The sequence below is a fragment of the Nilaparvata lugens genome, chromosome 4, assembly GCF_014356525.2.
Source record: "Nilaparvata lugens isolate BPH chromosome 4, ASM1435652v1, whole genome shotgun sequence".
NCBI lineage: Eukaryota > Metazoa > Arthropoda > Insecta > Hemiptera > Delphacidae > Nilaparvata > Nilaparvata lugens.
In genome coordinates this window covers 46252967-46269925 of record NC_052507.1, presented here as the reverse complement: position 1 = coordinate 46269925, position 16959 = coordinate 46252967, and positions in this window count along the sequence as shown.

The following is a 16959-nucleotide window of genomic DNA, read 5'->3' as shown; positions in this document are numbered from 1 at the left end:
TTAAACAGGTATACTCCCTTGTCTGATGCTAGTCGCAGCTGGGTTAGAATTCTAGTTTTTGCAAATAGTATATTCATCCTAAGCAGCTCTCCTAGATTTAAAAGAGGATTAATTTTTCTATAAAGGGGCCAGGTTGCTGAATCCAACGCCAATCTTTGATCTTCAAGAAATAGAACTCCTGCATACCCCTCCAAAATATCTGTCAGAGAGTCAAAAAGTATCCCATCAAGAGAAAACTCATTCGCTATTTCCAACTGATACCCGGACAAAGCTATATGTCTTTTTATCTGAACCAACCAGTTATCTGATGTATTAGCTGCCTCCGTCGACTTATCTGCTGCCAAGCTTGCCAGTGTCTTTAAACAAATAGAAGGGTACCTATTGTTAGGCATAGACAGCACTCTTCTAAGAAATTTCAGGCCTGTACAAAGTACATCAAAGTTTAGTTTGATTCTATTTGTCTCTAAATGTACTCACCAACTCGGCGTGCATTGGCTCAAAAAGAATAGCTTTTTTAAGAATTGTAATTGAGCCCTCTCTAATACTTCAAGGTTGTGGAACCCCCATACTTCCGAGCCGTACATCAAAGCGGGTAGAACGACAGAATCGTAAAGCTTCATCTTACTATCCCATACATTTGACTTAGCTTTTCTGAGAATATTCATCACTGATTCTCCAGTTGATTTGATCTTTAGATTCAGTGATCTGCTATGCTGCCGAAACTTTCCATCTTTACTGAAAATAACTCCCAAGTAATTGTACTGCTTGACTATTTCTATTTTACTTCCTCCTAGCCAGAATGATAAATTTCTCTTTAATCCTCTTTTGTGGAAAGGCACTATTTTTGTCTTATCTATATTAACTGATAGCTTTTTGTACTCGCAATATTCTGCAAGACATTTCAGTTTATTTCTCAAATCAGATTCGCAATCAGCCAAAATAACTATATCGTCTGCAAAGAGCTGCATGAGAATGTCATCCCTTTCGCTCATTCTAATCCCATTTAATTTTTTTTTCCTGAAAATTCATCAATGTCATGTAAATAGAGAGAAAAGAGAAGCAGACTGACATAATCCCCCTGCAAAATGTCTTTTGTGGCCGATATTGGCTCGGATTGTTCACTGCCCTTGTCTATGATGGTCGCGGCCGAAGTGTGAATACCACTTAATATTCTCAATAACTTTGAACTGACCCCCAGCTTTCCTAACTCATACCACAGAAGCGAATAGGGTACAGAATCAAACGCAGAAGCAAAATCAACGTATAAAGCATATAGCTTTTTGTTCCTTGCATGCACCTGGCAGTATATGAGTGCTTCAAGTGACATACGGGTACATAGCATGAACACTAGAAACTCTAAATTTTATCACAGGATAAGGGTAAATAAGAAACTAACAGAGAATGATCCATTCATTAAAGGGGTCATATTTTTCAATAAATTGCCAGAGCATATCAAATCCCTGAAAGGCAACCAATTAAAATCTCAATTAAGAAAGATCTTGGGAGACAGGCCGATATATAGTATTAGTGACTAATAATATTAATAATATTACTATATGATATTGTATATTATATAATATTACCATATTAATAATACATTCTTCATATTTATTTAATTTTTTAGATTCTCTGTTTAACTCTCTTTTTCTTTGTACTGTATAGTGTATATGTTTCTTTTAAAAAATGTTAGAGATTAGGAAAACTGACGGTTTCAATCTTGTAATCTTGCTTGATATGAAAATGAACTGATTATTATTATTATTATTATTGAAGGGTGAAAATGTTATCCGAGCAAGCGCGACTTCTGCGAAATCCATTCTGGCACTCGGGTAGAACATTTCCACTCTCCGCCCATAATGTCAATCTCTGCTCCAACATACCCGTAAATAGTTTCAAAGTACTATTGATCAACGCTAAGCTTCTATAATTCTTCGGGTTCAGTCTATCTCCTTTTTTGTACAAGAAGAACATTTTAACTTTTGTCCATTCAGAAGGAATGATCTCTTCACAGAAAATTCTATTGTAGAACATCAACAGAGTATCTATCCAAACAGTGGGTAGGGCCGTGTATAATTCATAACCTATTCCATCATTCCCTGGAGCTTTTCTATTCTTTGCCATCTTAAGTTCTCTCATTAATTAGCATTTATCGAATTCTCTATCAAGAAAGGGGTGAAGGGATTCTTGAAATAGGTGACTTACGTTCTCTAAAGAATCATTCCTATCAATTCGATATTTTGTTGTTAGGAATTCTACCCAACGTTTCAAGGAAATCTTATTATCATTATGTTGTTTGCTTGTTTCCCCCTGAAAATTTTTGCTGCTTCCCAGAAATCCTTGCTACTTTTCACTTCAGTGAGTTTTCTTTTTAATTTGTCGTAATATGGATTTCCTTATGGTTTAACAAATCTTTGTATTTTCTTTTCCTCAGTAGATATTCTTCTAAAAGACTAGCCTGAAAGTTATGATTTTTCGTTCTTCTATAATTATAGGGCAAGCAATTTCCTTTTACTCTTGTTACATTGAATATCATACCATACTTTGTTCTTGAACTGAAAGTGACTATTATTTGTTCTTATCATATTACTACTTTCAACTGCTGAGAATATATTGTATTTGTTATTATATCAAGAATAAAGCCTACATTTAATTCTTTCCAATCTAACGGGTTGTACAGTGCTATTATTGTGGAAATCTACTTTTTTGTTTTCACGCCATATTATAAACTTTTTCTCCAATCCCTCTATTGGCCCATCATGCGCCTGATAAGGAGGTAAATCTAAAACTATTGGAAGGTGGTCGGAAGTAAGAACAAAGTCAGACACCCACATATCCCCAATGTATCCAATCATGTTTCTGTTAACCCATATCAGATCGATTACACTACTACCTCTACTATTATGGATCGTGTACTTTGCTGGACTGTCGCTGACCGATCTACCGTTAATCAGGGTGAACATATTACTCTTCATTATCTCAACTAGTCTACGGCTGTGTCTGCCTAAAAGTTTGTCGCAAGACTCTCTCTGTTGATAAAGAGGAACCGACGATAGTATAAGAAACGTCATTGTTTAGTTCTCCCACTCTTACATTGAAATCACCCCCCACTATGACTTTGCTATTCATCAACAACGCTTCCCACTTTTCGAATAATTCTGAAAGAGAATCGAGACATTCTTTCATCTTATCTGGTGTAAAATATAACTGCAATAATAAAAATTTCTCTCTGTTTACCTTAACGCTAGCAAATATCAATTCCTTCTTGGATTCCATCACATCTACTATCAATTCATCTTTTATTAACATTAATAAATCACCACTAGCTCTTCCTCTATCAGCTGTTCTAACTGCTTTCTCTGATAAACATTTGAATCCGTTAATACTTAAAGAGTCACCCTCACACTGCATCCATGTCTCACACATACAAACTATAATTGAGAATTGGTCCAGTGAATCTTTTTGTTCTGAATCTAGATTAATTAAAATAGTTAGATATACCATGGCAATTCCAAAACATTATTTTAAAAGACTATCACTATGACTTAGTCCAGTTGCACTTAGTCCTATTGCCCCCTTATCAATCCGACTAGAGTTCTTGAAATTTGAAGTTTGGTTTTGGTTTAACTCACCTCCTCGCGCATGCGATAAACCGTTATCTTGATTTATATCTGCTTGGGCCTCATCCTATACCGTGTTACTATTTGAACGTCTATCTCTGGTCCTACTCCTGGTCATCGCACCATGAGCCATCCAGCCGCGTATGTCACCTTTCTTGAATTGGTTTCTGCCTGCCTTTTTTCTGCCAGATGCGGTTGCCTCCGTGAACACACTCTCCTCGCGTTGAATAGCACCATAGTCGATCGGACCGCCGCTACTTGCGCGATTCCACTCATTCACAAGTCGCTTCACGCTTTCAAGTCTGTTTTTTTTGTTGTGGCTGCGGTCGCTGCTGCCCTGGCTGCCCCTCTGCTCCCTCCAGTGCTGTGTTGGACTCTCCGGCTGTTGTTCTTGCACGGCTGCCCTACTATCTTCTGATTGAACAGCCTTAGGTGGTAAGTGCAAATCGACATTTGTTGTAGTTTTTTCTTGTTCTATTCTGGGCGAATTATGACTTGAAGTTGATTTTTCAAATCCTCTAGCGTATAACTACGACCGTTTACTACAAGTTTGTTATAGCGCAACTCCGCAAAATGACCTTCCTTTCGAGCCGAGAACATATAGGATTTCAATTCTTCTCGAACACATTTTATTCGGTGAGTGTAGTCTTCTTTCACCCTAATTAGCGAGCCCCTTAGTCGTGGGCCAGCTCTGAGAACCTCCATCTTCTTTTTGTAGTTTAGGAATTTGACAATGATGGGTCGATTAGTGTTACGTCGTTTGCCCAGTCGGTGCGCTCGTTCAACGTCATTTGCGTCCAGATCAATCCGCATTTCCTGATTGACAATCTGTCTGATGAAGCCCTCGCTATCGTCCCAAGTTTCGCCTCGTTTCTCTTTTATTCCGAAAAATATGAGGTTGGAGCGACGGGAAAAGCCTTCAAGACGGTCCACTTGAGATGTTCGTTGTCTTCCTTTAGTTTGCGGCATGCCTCTTTCAAGCCTTCAATTTCAGTCGTCATTCCAGGAAGCCCCTGTTGTAGCAGTGTTAATAAGGTATTTATGTTTGGTATATGTTTCAGAAGCTGTTCCATGCGATCCAGTTTCTCACTTATATCCTCCATACTGTGCACTGTGTCTGATGGTCCTGGGTTTTGTTCGATTTCTCCTATCAGTAATAACATTAAAATAACACCTGTCGCGAACATTTTACTAAATCCATTTGCGTTTATTCTGTATGGCACTATCGAATTTTTATTACGAATCACTAGTGAAACTGTAAATAGCCCTATGCACGCCCGGTATTCATCAACTGCGATCATACTGTAACGGTTTATCTAAACAAGATAGCAGAGCTGTATCGAAATACGTCTGTTCGCTACGAATGCTGGCTAGCAAGAGTGCACATCAGCTCCTGTATTTTACCTTCAACCTTCAAGCAGCAAATTCAGTCTGTTGGCCAGAAGCCATTCTTTTGTCTTCTGGAAATTGTTATGGGCTTTGCTTTTGGCTTCATGAGGTCAATTTCCACAACCAACCAGTAAAGACTAACCAACTAACCAACTGTACCCATATTTCATTAACTATTGATGATAGGGCTCCGTGAACTTGTAGTGCACAAGTCCGAAAAAAATTGATAAACTACAAATTTAGTGTCTGCAGAATATCCAAAAATTAAATTTTGTACAAGCACCGTTTTTATTTTTAGTTTCTTAGTTTATTGTCAATTTTTTCTGACATGTGAACTACAAATTCACACTTCCAGCATAGGGAAATTAGCATTGAAAAATTACCTTGACCGCAACTTCATATGCGTGTAACGATGCTTGTACAAAATTAAATTTTTGGATATTCTGCAGACACTAAATTCCTTGTTTATTGTCAATTTTTTTCGGACTTGTGCACTAAAAATTCACGGAGCCTGATGATACAGCACTAGTGTTCTCGGGTGAATCCTGGCTCCAAGTCTACGAATTTGCAAAAGAAGGCTTAAAATTATGAAGAATTGGTTGGATAATCATATTCTAACTATCAACTTGAAAAAATCTTTTCTCCGACACCAGCAGGTCAACCAGATTATTCATTGCAATTGGAAATGCACACGGATCCTTCCTCACTGCTTAGATACTGGGTTGAACTGTTTGTGCCAACAAATTGAAAAAGTTAATTCCATAAAATATTTGTGAGTGATGGTGGATACGCATTCAAAATGGGATTCTAATTTGAATTACCTATCTTCTAAACTAAAATTTCTCATTTATAGCTTCTAAAAAATAAAACATTATTGAAAGACCTTGATGTTGAAAGATCAATTTATTTAGTGTATGCCCACTCGCTGTTTTAATATGCGATTGAAGCTTGAGGTGGTGCATATGATTGTCACTTCAATAAAATTTTCACATTACAAATACAATTTTTGTAATGTGAAAATTTTATTGACTACTGTTTACAGTACTGGGTAAACCAAGAAGATACCCAAGCAAGAAACCATTTGAAGAACTAAACGTACCCACACTTAGATGTAACGAGAATTTATTGTTTTGCACTTGAATAAAAATAGAAGTAATCTAGAGATTAGGAAAATACCATTATATCAAACACGACCAGGGGCATCAAATAATTTCAATATCAACTTGGTAAAATTGGTACTTTGCAGACACCAATTCTCCTATCTTTGCAATACATTTTCAAACAAAATTCATGAATTCAAAGATTACTAATGCACTTTATCAGGGAAATAAATTTACGTTATGGGTTCAGCAGAATATATATGCTTCAATACCTAAATTTTAAATAAATCAATAAATTGATGTTTCGTTTGAGTTTTAAATGTCTTTCAATCTTTTATATTATTTTTGAAAATTGATTATAAGTACTGGGATTTTGGTGAGCACTAAATGGTAGAAAAGTATCGTCATTTGTTTTATTACTCAGAAAGATATATTATGTTATTCTGTTTAATTAATTTATTTTATAATATTTTTCTTTATTCATTTTCATTCAGAAGAATGCTTGTATTTGATTTGTTTTTGGTTCACCTAGTGGATATAATGTTAATCCGAAATTACTTCATTTTTTATCATTGTATTATTTCTTAGAAATACTATTAGTAGGCTACTTTTTATTTTAATTTATCTATTCTTCTTGTAGTTTTTCATGTTCAGTATTTTTGTACTTTGTATTGGTCTCTTTACGAACTCACAGCTAGCGAACAAGTCTGACTTTGCTGGCTGTTCCAAAACATTAAGATTTATTGTAATTTACATTTGTCTTATGCATCTTGTATTTTGGCGAAATAAATATTCTATTCTATTTATTCTATAGTGTCATCAGCACACAGCAAACTCCAAAACAAGGTCGTTTATAATAATGAGGGACAGTACGGCACCCAACACTGAACCCTGGGAGACTCCGCATGGCACTGCTTTCTCCTCTGAATTATAGTACCCATAATACTAAAAACCTGACGCCGGTTCTCCAGATAACTCTCCAACATGTTCCATGCCTGTCCCTGTAGCCTACACCATATCTGGACAGCTTTCTCAACATTAGAACAAAGCTCTGATGATCCTGGATTCTGGAAGGTTGTCATGTGATACATGATTTCGATACAGAAATTCAAGAGAAAATAAATGGCGAAAACCGCACATCAATATCTCAAATCGTTTCAAAATTAACTAAGCTATTCTTGTAAACTAGGTTGAGCTCGCGTTCAAAATCGATTTTTTCATAGTTTAAAATCTTGAATGGCTTTCGCGATATCAGTTTGTGATTTTTTTATTACATTGAATCTTCCATAAATGAGACATGCTCATTGCAATTATTATAAGACACTCAAAAGATCATAAATATTATCGTACTGCAATAATAAATATTGATGGTTACTATTTTACAATCAACAAATTAATCCACGTAAATCCTTGTCAAATCAATTTATTCATAAAAACATCACAAATTGTTGATTTTGTCTTCAAATTTTCAAAAATTACCCATTTAATAAATTTTACTGTTGAAATAAATTGTGCATCATAATTAGATATTGACATAATATTATTAAATAATAGATATAACAATATTGGAAAAATAATTTAGAGACAATAATGAAACCTTTCTTCAACTTGAGTCTCTTTGTTTATATAGGATTATGCAAAGTTTGATAATTTTACTAAATGGACTTTTTCAAACCTCATCCTATGATTCAGTTTGTCTAGTTTTTGACTACAATTAATTAGTCTAGTTTGTATCTTATAAAATAGTTTCATACAATCAAGTTAGTAGGCCAATAATATTTGTTTGGTTTGAAGGGATGAACATTTCACTATCACTAACACCAGCTTCAAGCCATCAATTCACAACACAAATTTCACTTCACTAACTCATGCGGTTTTGTTCTTTTGAGCCTCCTGACCAGATTGTCAACATCAAGCAGCTGGATTGCCTCTATATTGTCGTGCTGGTGGAGTCTCTCTTCATGCTTGGCCGCAAAGTGCTCAATAACTTTCGTGACTGTCTCCAATTGAAGGTCGCGATGAAGATCAGCGTTTCTGATGTACCAAGGAGCGTCAACAATATTTCTTAGTACCTTATTTTGAAATCGTTGGATAATTTGTACATTGGATGGTTTAGTTCAGCCCCAAAGTTGAATGCCATAAGTCCATACTAGTTTCAGTAGCTGTTTATATAGTAGAATCTTGTTGTATATGGACAGCCTGGATCCTCTTCCCAGCAACCAATACATCTTTTTGAATTTAATTCCTAGTTCTTCCCTTTTCTTTTTGACGTGTGCTTTCCATTTGAGCTTGACATCCAGCGTCATACCCAAATATTTGGCAGTATTAGCATGTGGAATGACTTTCTCATTTATATATACTGGAATATATTGAATTCTTTTATTAGTAAAAATCACATGTACAGACTTGGTATCATTTAGTTTAATTAGCCGATGATTTGTCCATGTGTTTACTTCATTAACTGCTCTTTGTAGCTTTTCTGTAGATTCCTCAATATCTTCTGCGACTGAGAGAATAGCAGTATCATCTGCAAATGTAGCTATAGTGACTCCTGCTGGCTTTGGAATGTCACTAGTGTACAGTGTATACAAAACTGGTCCTAGTACACTTCCTTGGGGTACACCAGCTTTAATTTGCCTTAGTGTAGAATATTCATCATCCAGCTTCACTCTGAAATATCTCTCGTCCAGGTAAGACTCCAATAATTGGCTATATGCTGATGGTAGGACTTGTTCTAATTCATGGCACAAGCCTTCATGCCAAACCTTGTCGAAAGCTTGGACAATATTTAAGAAGACAGTAGAACACACTTTTTTCTCCTCAAGGTATCTTTCTATTACATCTGTTAGTCTATGTACTTGATCAATTGTTGAATGTTTACTACGGAACCCAAACTGGTAAGGAGGTATAAGTTGTTTATGCTGTAGAATTGGTTTTAATCTTGCCAACAGTAATCTTTCAAAAAGTTTTGATAGTACCGGTAAGAGTGATATTGGTCTATAAGAGGTTACTTCATTTAGTGACTTTCCGGGATAAGGTAGCATTATAACTTCGGCTACTTTCCATAAACTTGGCATGTACTTTAAACGGAAGCGGCATTGAAAATATGACTCAATTTCACAATTGCTTTTCTAGGAAGATGTTGAAGTATTTCTCCTGTTATGAGGTCATATCCGGGTGATTTCTTCTTTGACATATTATTTATTTCTTTTTTTACTTCTCTTGGCGATGTTGGAGGGATATTATCCAAAAGTCTTGGCTGTATGATTACATTAATTCCATCATTGAGCACTCTATCATCATGAGGAGTAAATGTTTTCTCAAGAAACCACTTCTTCCTTACTGCTGTGAGCCCATGTTCCATCTTCTTTTCTTATTGGTGCCACTTGTTCCACTGGTCTCTTTATTTTCTTTGTCGCTCTCCATAGTGAGTAGTTGGTACTGGCCTCATTACTTAGTTCCTCCAAGTAAGTGTTAATCTCTTGCTGTTTTATTTCATGTATTGCTCCTCTCAAGTTCTGTGTAATTCTATTCAGTTCTATTTTACTTCTTGGATATCTTGTCGTTTGCCAGATTCTTCTAGTTCTTATTCTTTCTGCTATCAGCTCTCTTACTACTTGGGGTAGAAATTACCTTTAATATTACCCTGAAGTGGGGGAGTGTTTTCCCATGCAGATTGTTGAATGTTCGTTACAAACTCTTGTACTTCATTTTCCAGCTCTTCAGTCGTTTGTAGAGATGTGTCTAAATCAATTTTATTTTCTATCATGTGCTTTAATGATTCTATGTCTGTATATTTATTTATTAGTTGTGGTGCTCCGGGTTTTTTCACAGCAGAGCTATGGATTGTAAGGACAATTGGTGAATGATCGGAGTTAAGATCAAATTCTTCCTCAACCTCTATAGTGTTGGGTGATATGTACTTTGTGATAAAGTCTAACAGGTCTGGGATCTTAGCTCTATCTGTTGGCCAGTAAGTTGGCTTCCTTGTCGAATGTACTTCGCAGTTGTATTCATCAACGGCCAGTTGTAACTCCTTCCCTTTGGTTGTGGTTAGTCTCGAGCCCCATCTAGTATTTTTCGAGTTGAAGTCTCCACCGATGATGAATTTTCCCGTGAAATTTCTTAAAAAATCACTGTAATCTGGTTTCTTTAAGCTGAATCGAGGAGGGCAGTAGACAGCTATGATCGTTATCATTCCACTCGAATGGCATGTAAGTTTCACTTTTACAGAAATCGACTGGAACTCTTGCAATTCTATTTTCTTATACTCATGATGAATTAATTCTTCTTTAACCATCACCGCACTTCCTCCACGAGCACTGTTCTGGGGATGTACTGCATGATATATTTTGTAACCTCTCATTTTTAAATATGATTGCTTTGTGAAATGTGTTTCTGAAATTAGGCAAACATCAATTTTTTGTTCAATTAGAATTGCCACTAGATCATCTTTATGCTGTAATAGACCGTTGGCGTTCCATGTCATTATTCTAAATCTACCTTCCATATTTCTTGTAAGTGTTTTCTTTCACTGTAGTATTTTCTAGTTTTTCTAGTCTAGAAAGAATTGTTCTATTGAATTGCTCCTGCCTAACTAGTTTTTCAAGAATTAATTGGAGTTAAGAGGCTATATTCAACCCTAAATCTTCACCTAAGCTCTGGGATATAAGTTGGGGTTTCTCATTCATTTTGCTAACTGAGACTTGTTTTACTCTATCCGAATAAGACTGATTCTCAATAACTCGAGCATCTTTTAATACCCTTTGAGGCACAGTAGTTTTATTTCCCTCGTTGGTTTTTGGTTGTTTCTTCTTATTCCGAAGTGCTTGCAGTTCTTGTGCCACTAGACACCCTCTATAATTAGCTGGATGTTCCATTCCACAATTGTAGCACTTTGCTTTTTCTTCTTTTGGCTTTGTACAGCTGGTGGTAAGGTGGGGACCGGCACATTTCACACACCTGGGATCTTTCCTACTATATTTTTTAGTATGCCCCCAGGCTTGGCAATTTTTGCATTGGGGTAGGAATTTCGGCTTCTTAATTGGCACAACCTCAATTTTCATGCCCATGATTGCATGGATTTCATAAATTTTTGAATGAATGAATGAATTTTATTTGCCAAAAACAAAATACAAAAAAGCTTTACAAAAAATAAATATAAGTATATGCTACTGCACTTAAACCAAGATACATACATTTATTTAATTAGATATAATAACGATATGAAATGATATGGATTTATAATGAAATGATTTATTTTATTTATATTCTCTGAATTATCAAAAGAGAGCATAAATATTGGAAGTGGTTCATTAGTCTTCCACTGCAGTATGTTTACAACATCCAGAATTTTGAATCCTTTCTCTTGAAGTTCTTCCTTTATATCACCTGGATCGCAAGTGCTATGCAATTTCTTAACAATTACTCTAATTTATTGGTCTAGTTTGTTTGTTTTCAAACGAAGACCAATTCATTTTTTCTTCGTTCAGCACTGCCGTAGCTAATCTGTAATTCTCCTCTGTGTTAACATTGAGTTTTAGACTATAATTATTCAGTAAAGTCACCTTGTAAGAATTTTCCTCCATTTTTTTATTTAGAATCGTATAGATAACTTGGTAATTTTGAATATTGTATAATATGATGGGTGGTGGTTTCAAAATTTTATTTGACAGTTGATTGTTGGTGGAAAACTGTTCATGTCCAGTGTCATCTTTCGATTTATTCTCTTTATTGGAAGAAGCATTTCGCTTATTTCTTGAATAGAGTGGAGGTGATTTTTCTTGTGATGGAGGCGAAAGTGAAGTATTCAGCTTCCTCTTCTTAGATCTCCCATTTTTCACTCTCACCCACTCCGTCTCCTTGGCAAGTTCCTCCTCATCTGTACAGTAACCAGTACTACGTGATGCATTTTTAACATTATCAGATTTTCCACCTTTTGGTTGATTTTTCCTAATTGGTGTTGATCCGACTTACTACTCTCTACAACTTTCAAATTGTTGGAAGCTGCAGGGGCCGAGTTGAAATAATTAGCGCTCTCTAACTGACACAGCTTGATTTGAAGTTCTTCCAGTTTTTTTTCTAACATGTTGTTTTTACTTTCTGCTACTCGCATCCTATTGTCAGCTTCCTTCCATGCATTATACAGTATTTGCTCTGCCGGAGTTTTAAGCTGGTCTGGTTGAATGAGTTTTTCTGGTGATGTATCTCCTTCATTCATGGTGATTGATGGTGGTGGTGATGAATTGCAGCTATTATCTTCAACTTCTTCAAATTCTGGAACTAAGAAAGTCAAAGGTTTAACTAGTTTCCATTCATTATTCTGATTAATATAATATTATAACGACGGCTCAGCAGTTTTTTCTCGCCAGTTGGTTTTTCGCGAGGTGACCGACCGCGGCAGGCGACGCGAACGTACGGACGCGAGCGCGCACATGCGTACTACTTCCACTCACAGCCGGCTCTATTTTTCCAGCGTAAGCAAACCTATTGTTCTATTGAATATAGTAAACTACACTAAACGACACTACTATAACTATGTATACTATTGCTGAAATACTAGTAACACTCTCTACATGTTACCACTTCGGTATCTAACCGCTGACTGATACTAGGTCGAGCTCGCGTTCAAAATTGATTTTTTCATAGTTTAAAATCTTGAATGGCTCTCATATCACGATATAAGTTTGTGATTTTTTTATTACATTGAATCTTCCATAAATGAGACATGCTCATTGCAATTATTATAAGACACTCAAAAGATCATAAATATTATCGTACTGCAATAATAAATATTGATGGTTACTATTTTACAATCAACAAATTAATCCACGTAAATTCTTGTCAAATCAATTTATTCATAAAAACATCACAAATTGTTGATTTTGTCTTCAAATTTTCAAAAATTACCCATTTAATAAATTTTACTGTTGAAATAAATTGTGCATCATAATTAGATATTGACATAATATAATTAAATAATAGATATAACAATATTGGAAAAATAATTTAGAGACAATAATGAAACTTGAGTCTCTTTGTTTATATAGGATTATGCAAAGTTTGATAACATTCATATTGTGAAAATATCCTGCACCACTTTCTGTGAATTTACTTTACAAACCATTGATCATAAAATATATAAACATTGTGCTATTAAATATTTTTTCCTACAGTTACCTTGAAAAGTGGCCATTCCTGCACTGATTACAGAACGCAAAGAATCACTTTACCGCTCTAGTGCGGGAAAAATTTTTTCTGCACTCCAGATTTGCAACATGGCAACGCAAAATAGTTAGTAGGTTATATGGAGCACCAGTGCAGCAAAATCAAAATGAAGTTGGTAACAGTGACTGTTATTATAATAATAACGATGGACAAGGACATGGGCACCGAGGACAGCCACCACATCAGTGACAGCCGCCCCTTCATTCAAACACTCCTACATTATTCTATTTGACAATAAATTAAGGTTTTTATTAATAACAGCATCACACACACAAACATTTGATGGATTTCAGGCAATTTTACCCATAATTACCCACTTTTCATATTCAATGGTAACTGTAGGAAAAATTTAATGAGAAATACGTGCGCAAAGTTCCTCTGCTGCTCTCAACAAACCATTCCGCCCTCGCCTACGGCTCGGGCGTGAACGTTTCTTTCGGTGCAGCAAACTGTCACTTTGCGCACTAGTTGCACAAATAACTATTGTGCATCAAAAACCAGTGATTGAGCACTAAATATATGATACATTTTAATCTTTCATAAATTTCAATAGAATAAATATTAACAATCGGATTATATTTTATTGAAATATATAATTATTCATAATAATTCTGAATAAATTGTGCCAAGTAATTCAAATACAGCTAAAAATTTTTTATACTACAATAACTATTATTACTAGTTCGAAAACGTTTCAGTCTCAATAAAGTTAGTTTACGGAGGGAAATATTTTAATTGAATTTGTTTTTAATTTTAATAGATTAGTCAAAATATAATAAAAAGAAAAACAGTTTTTCCATAACTAATAAGAGTAATCACATTTCATTTAGAAGAAAAATACATAAAAGAACACACTCTCAAAAAAAGATGAATAATATTATTAGGGACGATTGCATAGATTCAAATCTAATATAAAAACTTGATCGATCATATAATATAAAACCATGGTTTACCACAAACCACAAGCTGTTGAGATTTACTTGAAACGACACTGTGCAAATGACCTCAGATGGAATAAATATAATAATGTTATCAGAAAATATAGAAGAATAATAGATAAGACAAGGCAAGCTACGATTACCTCAATTTGAAAGTGTTCAAGGATGCAATAACTTTTTCAAAGGAAAATTCACATAGGAATATTAACTAATTAATATAAAGCATCACGAATCGTCGTCCAAACAATAAACATGGTAACCTTCGTGGACAAACTTCTAGTGTTTAACAATAAAATCAACAGTACTTACAGATACAGATTAATAATAATATGTACACGCATTTCGTAAAAAATATATTACTGATTGTAAGATGGACGAAAGACTTGGGGTGATGGAGTGAATGATAAATTGGATCTTATCCGTTTATTACAAGACAAATTTCTGTCGCAAACCAATGCCAGTTCTATAATGCACTGTCTCTACATTGTCTCACAACCTTGAATAAGCGATTCAATTGAAACCTAATCATCATTTAGCCATAGTTTACAGTTGTAAATGTTCAAATAGTACTGTAATTGTTGCGGCTTATTGAAATTTCCTTTTTTACTTTTGCCTAATTTTAGAATTTTTCGTTTCTCTTTGCCATTCTTCATATAGCCAACACACTATTCTTTCAAATTAGTTTTCTTGGAGTTTTATTCTTCCCTTATAAGATTATATCAATTGTTTTTCCGACTTTAGTCAACACTATCATTTCTAGATTATTGTTCTGCATTACCTTCTTGTCATTCAGTATGATTTATCAAATTTTTAGCTAGCTAGAGAGAATTGTATCGTATGATCAAGTGTTGCAGAGGGCCGGCTATGCCCTAAAATTGTATTCCTAGATAGAGAATAAGGATACAATCCTTATGGCATCGTTACACTTCCCCAGCAAAAACTATAATCACGAAATTTACACTTTGCCTAAGTTGCAAATAAATCGCTTGTTCAAAGCTATGTGATAATTGTATGGTAAAGCATAAGATTATGCTATAGAGAAAGCATTCACAATATTATGTATAAGTGGGTGGACCTACATGTATATGAATATATTCTCACCATAGCAAACGCATTCAGAAGTTTAAACGATAGTCACTTCTAATGAATAGCAAGTGCATTTTTAACTTTATTAGTGTTTTAAAATTCTATTTTTAAATTAATAGTGGAAAAGTATGGATATGCAACATAGCATTCAGAAGGTTTAATAAAAAATTAAATGTTGATACACTTCTACTAGGCCTATAACAAAAGCATGCAGAAATATATTCATACTTTCAAGTAATCACAGATGTGTATCCACCCACAGTTGTAAATGCTTCTTTTAATATTATACAGTCTACTAATCCAGGCAATTAATGATCAAAAGAGGGTATAGAGGGAAAAGTTTGGTAGACAATTTTTGACAACGCAGTTCTGTTTAGGGTACTAAGGAGGTAAACATATCAAAAGTCCCCACTCCTACCCCTTGTGCTAAGGGGGTGGGGGTGGTTCAAAGGTACCATTTTTTGGTTTCTCGCTTATAACACGGAAACTATGTATTTCACGGACATAACTGTTACATATGAAATTAAACCTCACATAATTCCCTACAATATGCATCCCACAATTTTTTCTATATCGTCTATAGTTTTCGAGATATCCGCTCTCGAAGATGTGACATTTTTGAAAAAAGCACGTTTGCCTCCAATTTTTTCCATTTTTGCTCTTATAAGTTTTAAAAAATCGATGATAAAAATCTATGCTGATTATGAGCTTATAGAGCATTGAATTCTTTTCAATTTGATGTATAATTTCACACTTTTACGCATATCCCTACAACTGTTGCAGCAGCTTTAGTGTTGAGTGTGAGAACTCCAGTTTTGCAACAATAGACCAATTGACAAAAGAATTTGGAGGGAATGTTTTGAACACAATTTTTGACTTTGCAGCTTTGTTGAGACTAGTTAGGAGTAGAACATATCAAAAGTCCCCATTCCTAACTCATGTGCTAAGTAGATGAGGGGGGTTTAAAAGTTGCATTAAAAATTAATATGTTAGAATAAGAAATAAGAGAACAAAATTAATGGTTAGTTCTAGTGACTAGTTTTAATAGAAATAATAAAAAAAAAAAATAAAATAAAAAAATATCTTGAGAACAATGCGTTGAACCAACATAACAATTCCAAAGTGGAGCTTGACAAATTGTCTACACTTTTAGTTCAGTGGAATTTTGTGATATTCCCAACAGTTTCCCGAGATATTCGCTCTTGAAGGTGTGTAATTGTTGAACTAACAGGTTTTTAACCAATTTTTTGCTCTTTCACAGCAACTCGTGTCTACGCACAGGTTTTACACCTATGTAGGCACATTTCCATGTGAAATTACAACTGAAATTATAATATAATTATAACTGTTAGTAAATCATTAGGTATGATAGTATAATGAACACGTTTTGTATAATATTTGATTTGTATATTGTTCAATTTCAAGCTATGTATGTAACATTTATAATCTTAGAAAGATTTGGAAATAAACTTATTTTTGACTTGACTTTTTGACTTTGACTTATAACTCTCCAACCATGCATAGTATAAATTGATGCTTATTTTCGGTTTGTACAGCAATTGATTCTCTTGGAAATGATGTATTATTCTACTATTCCAAGTT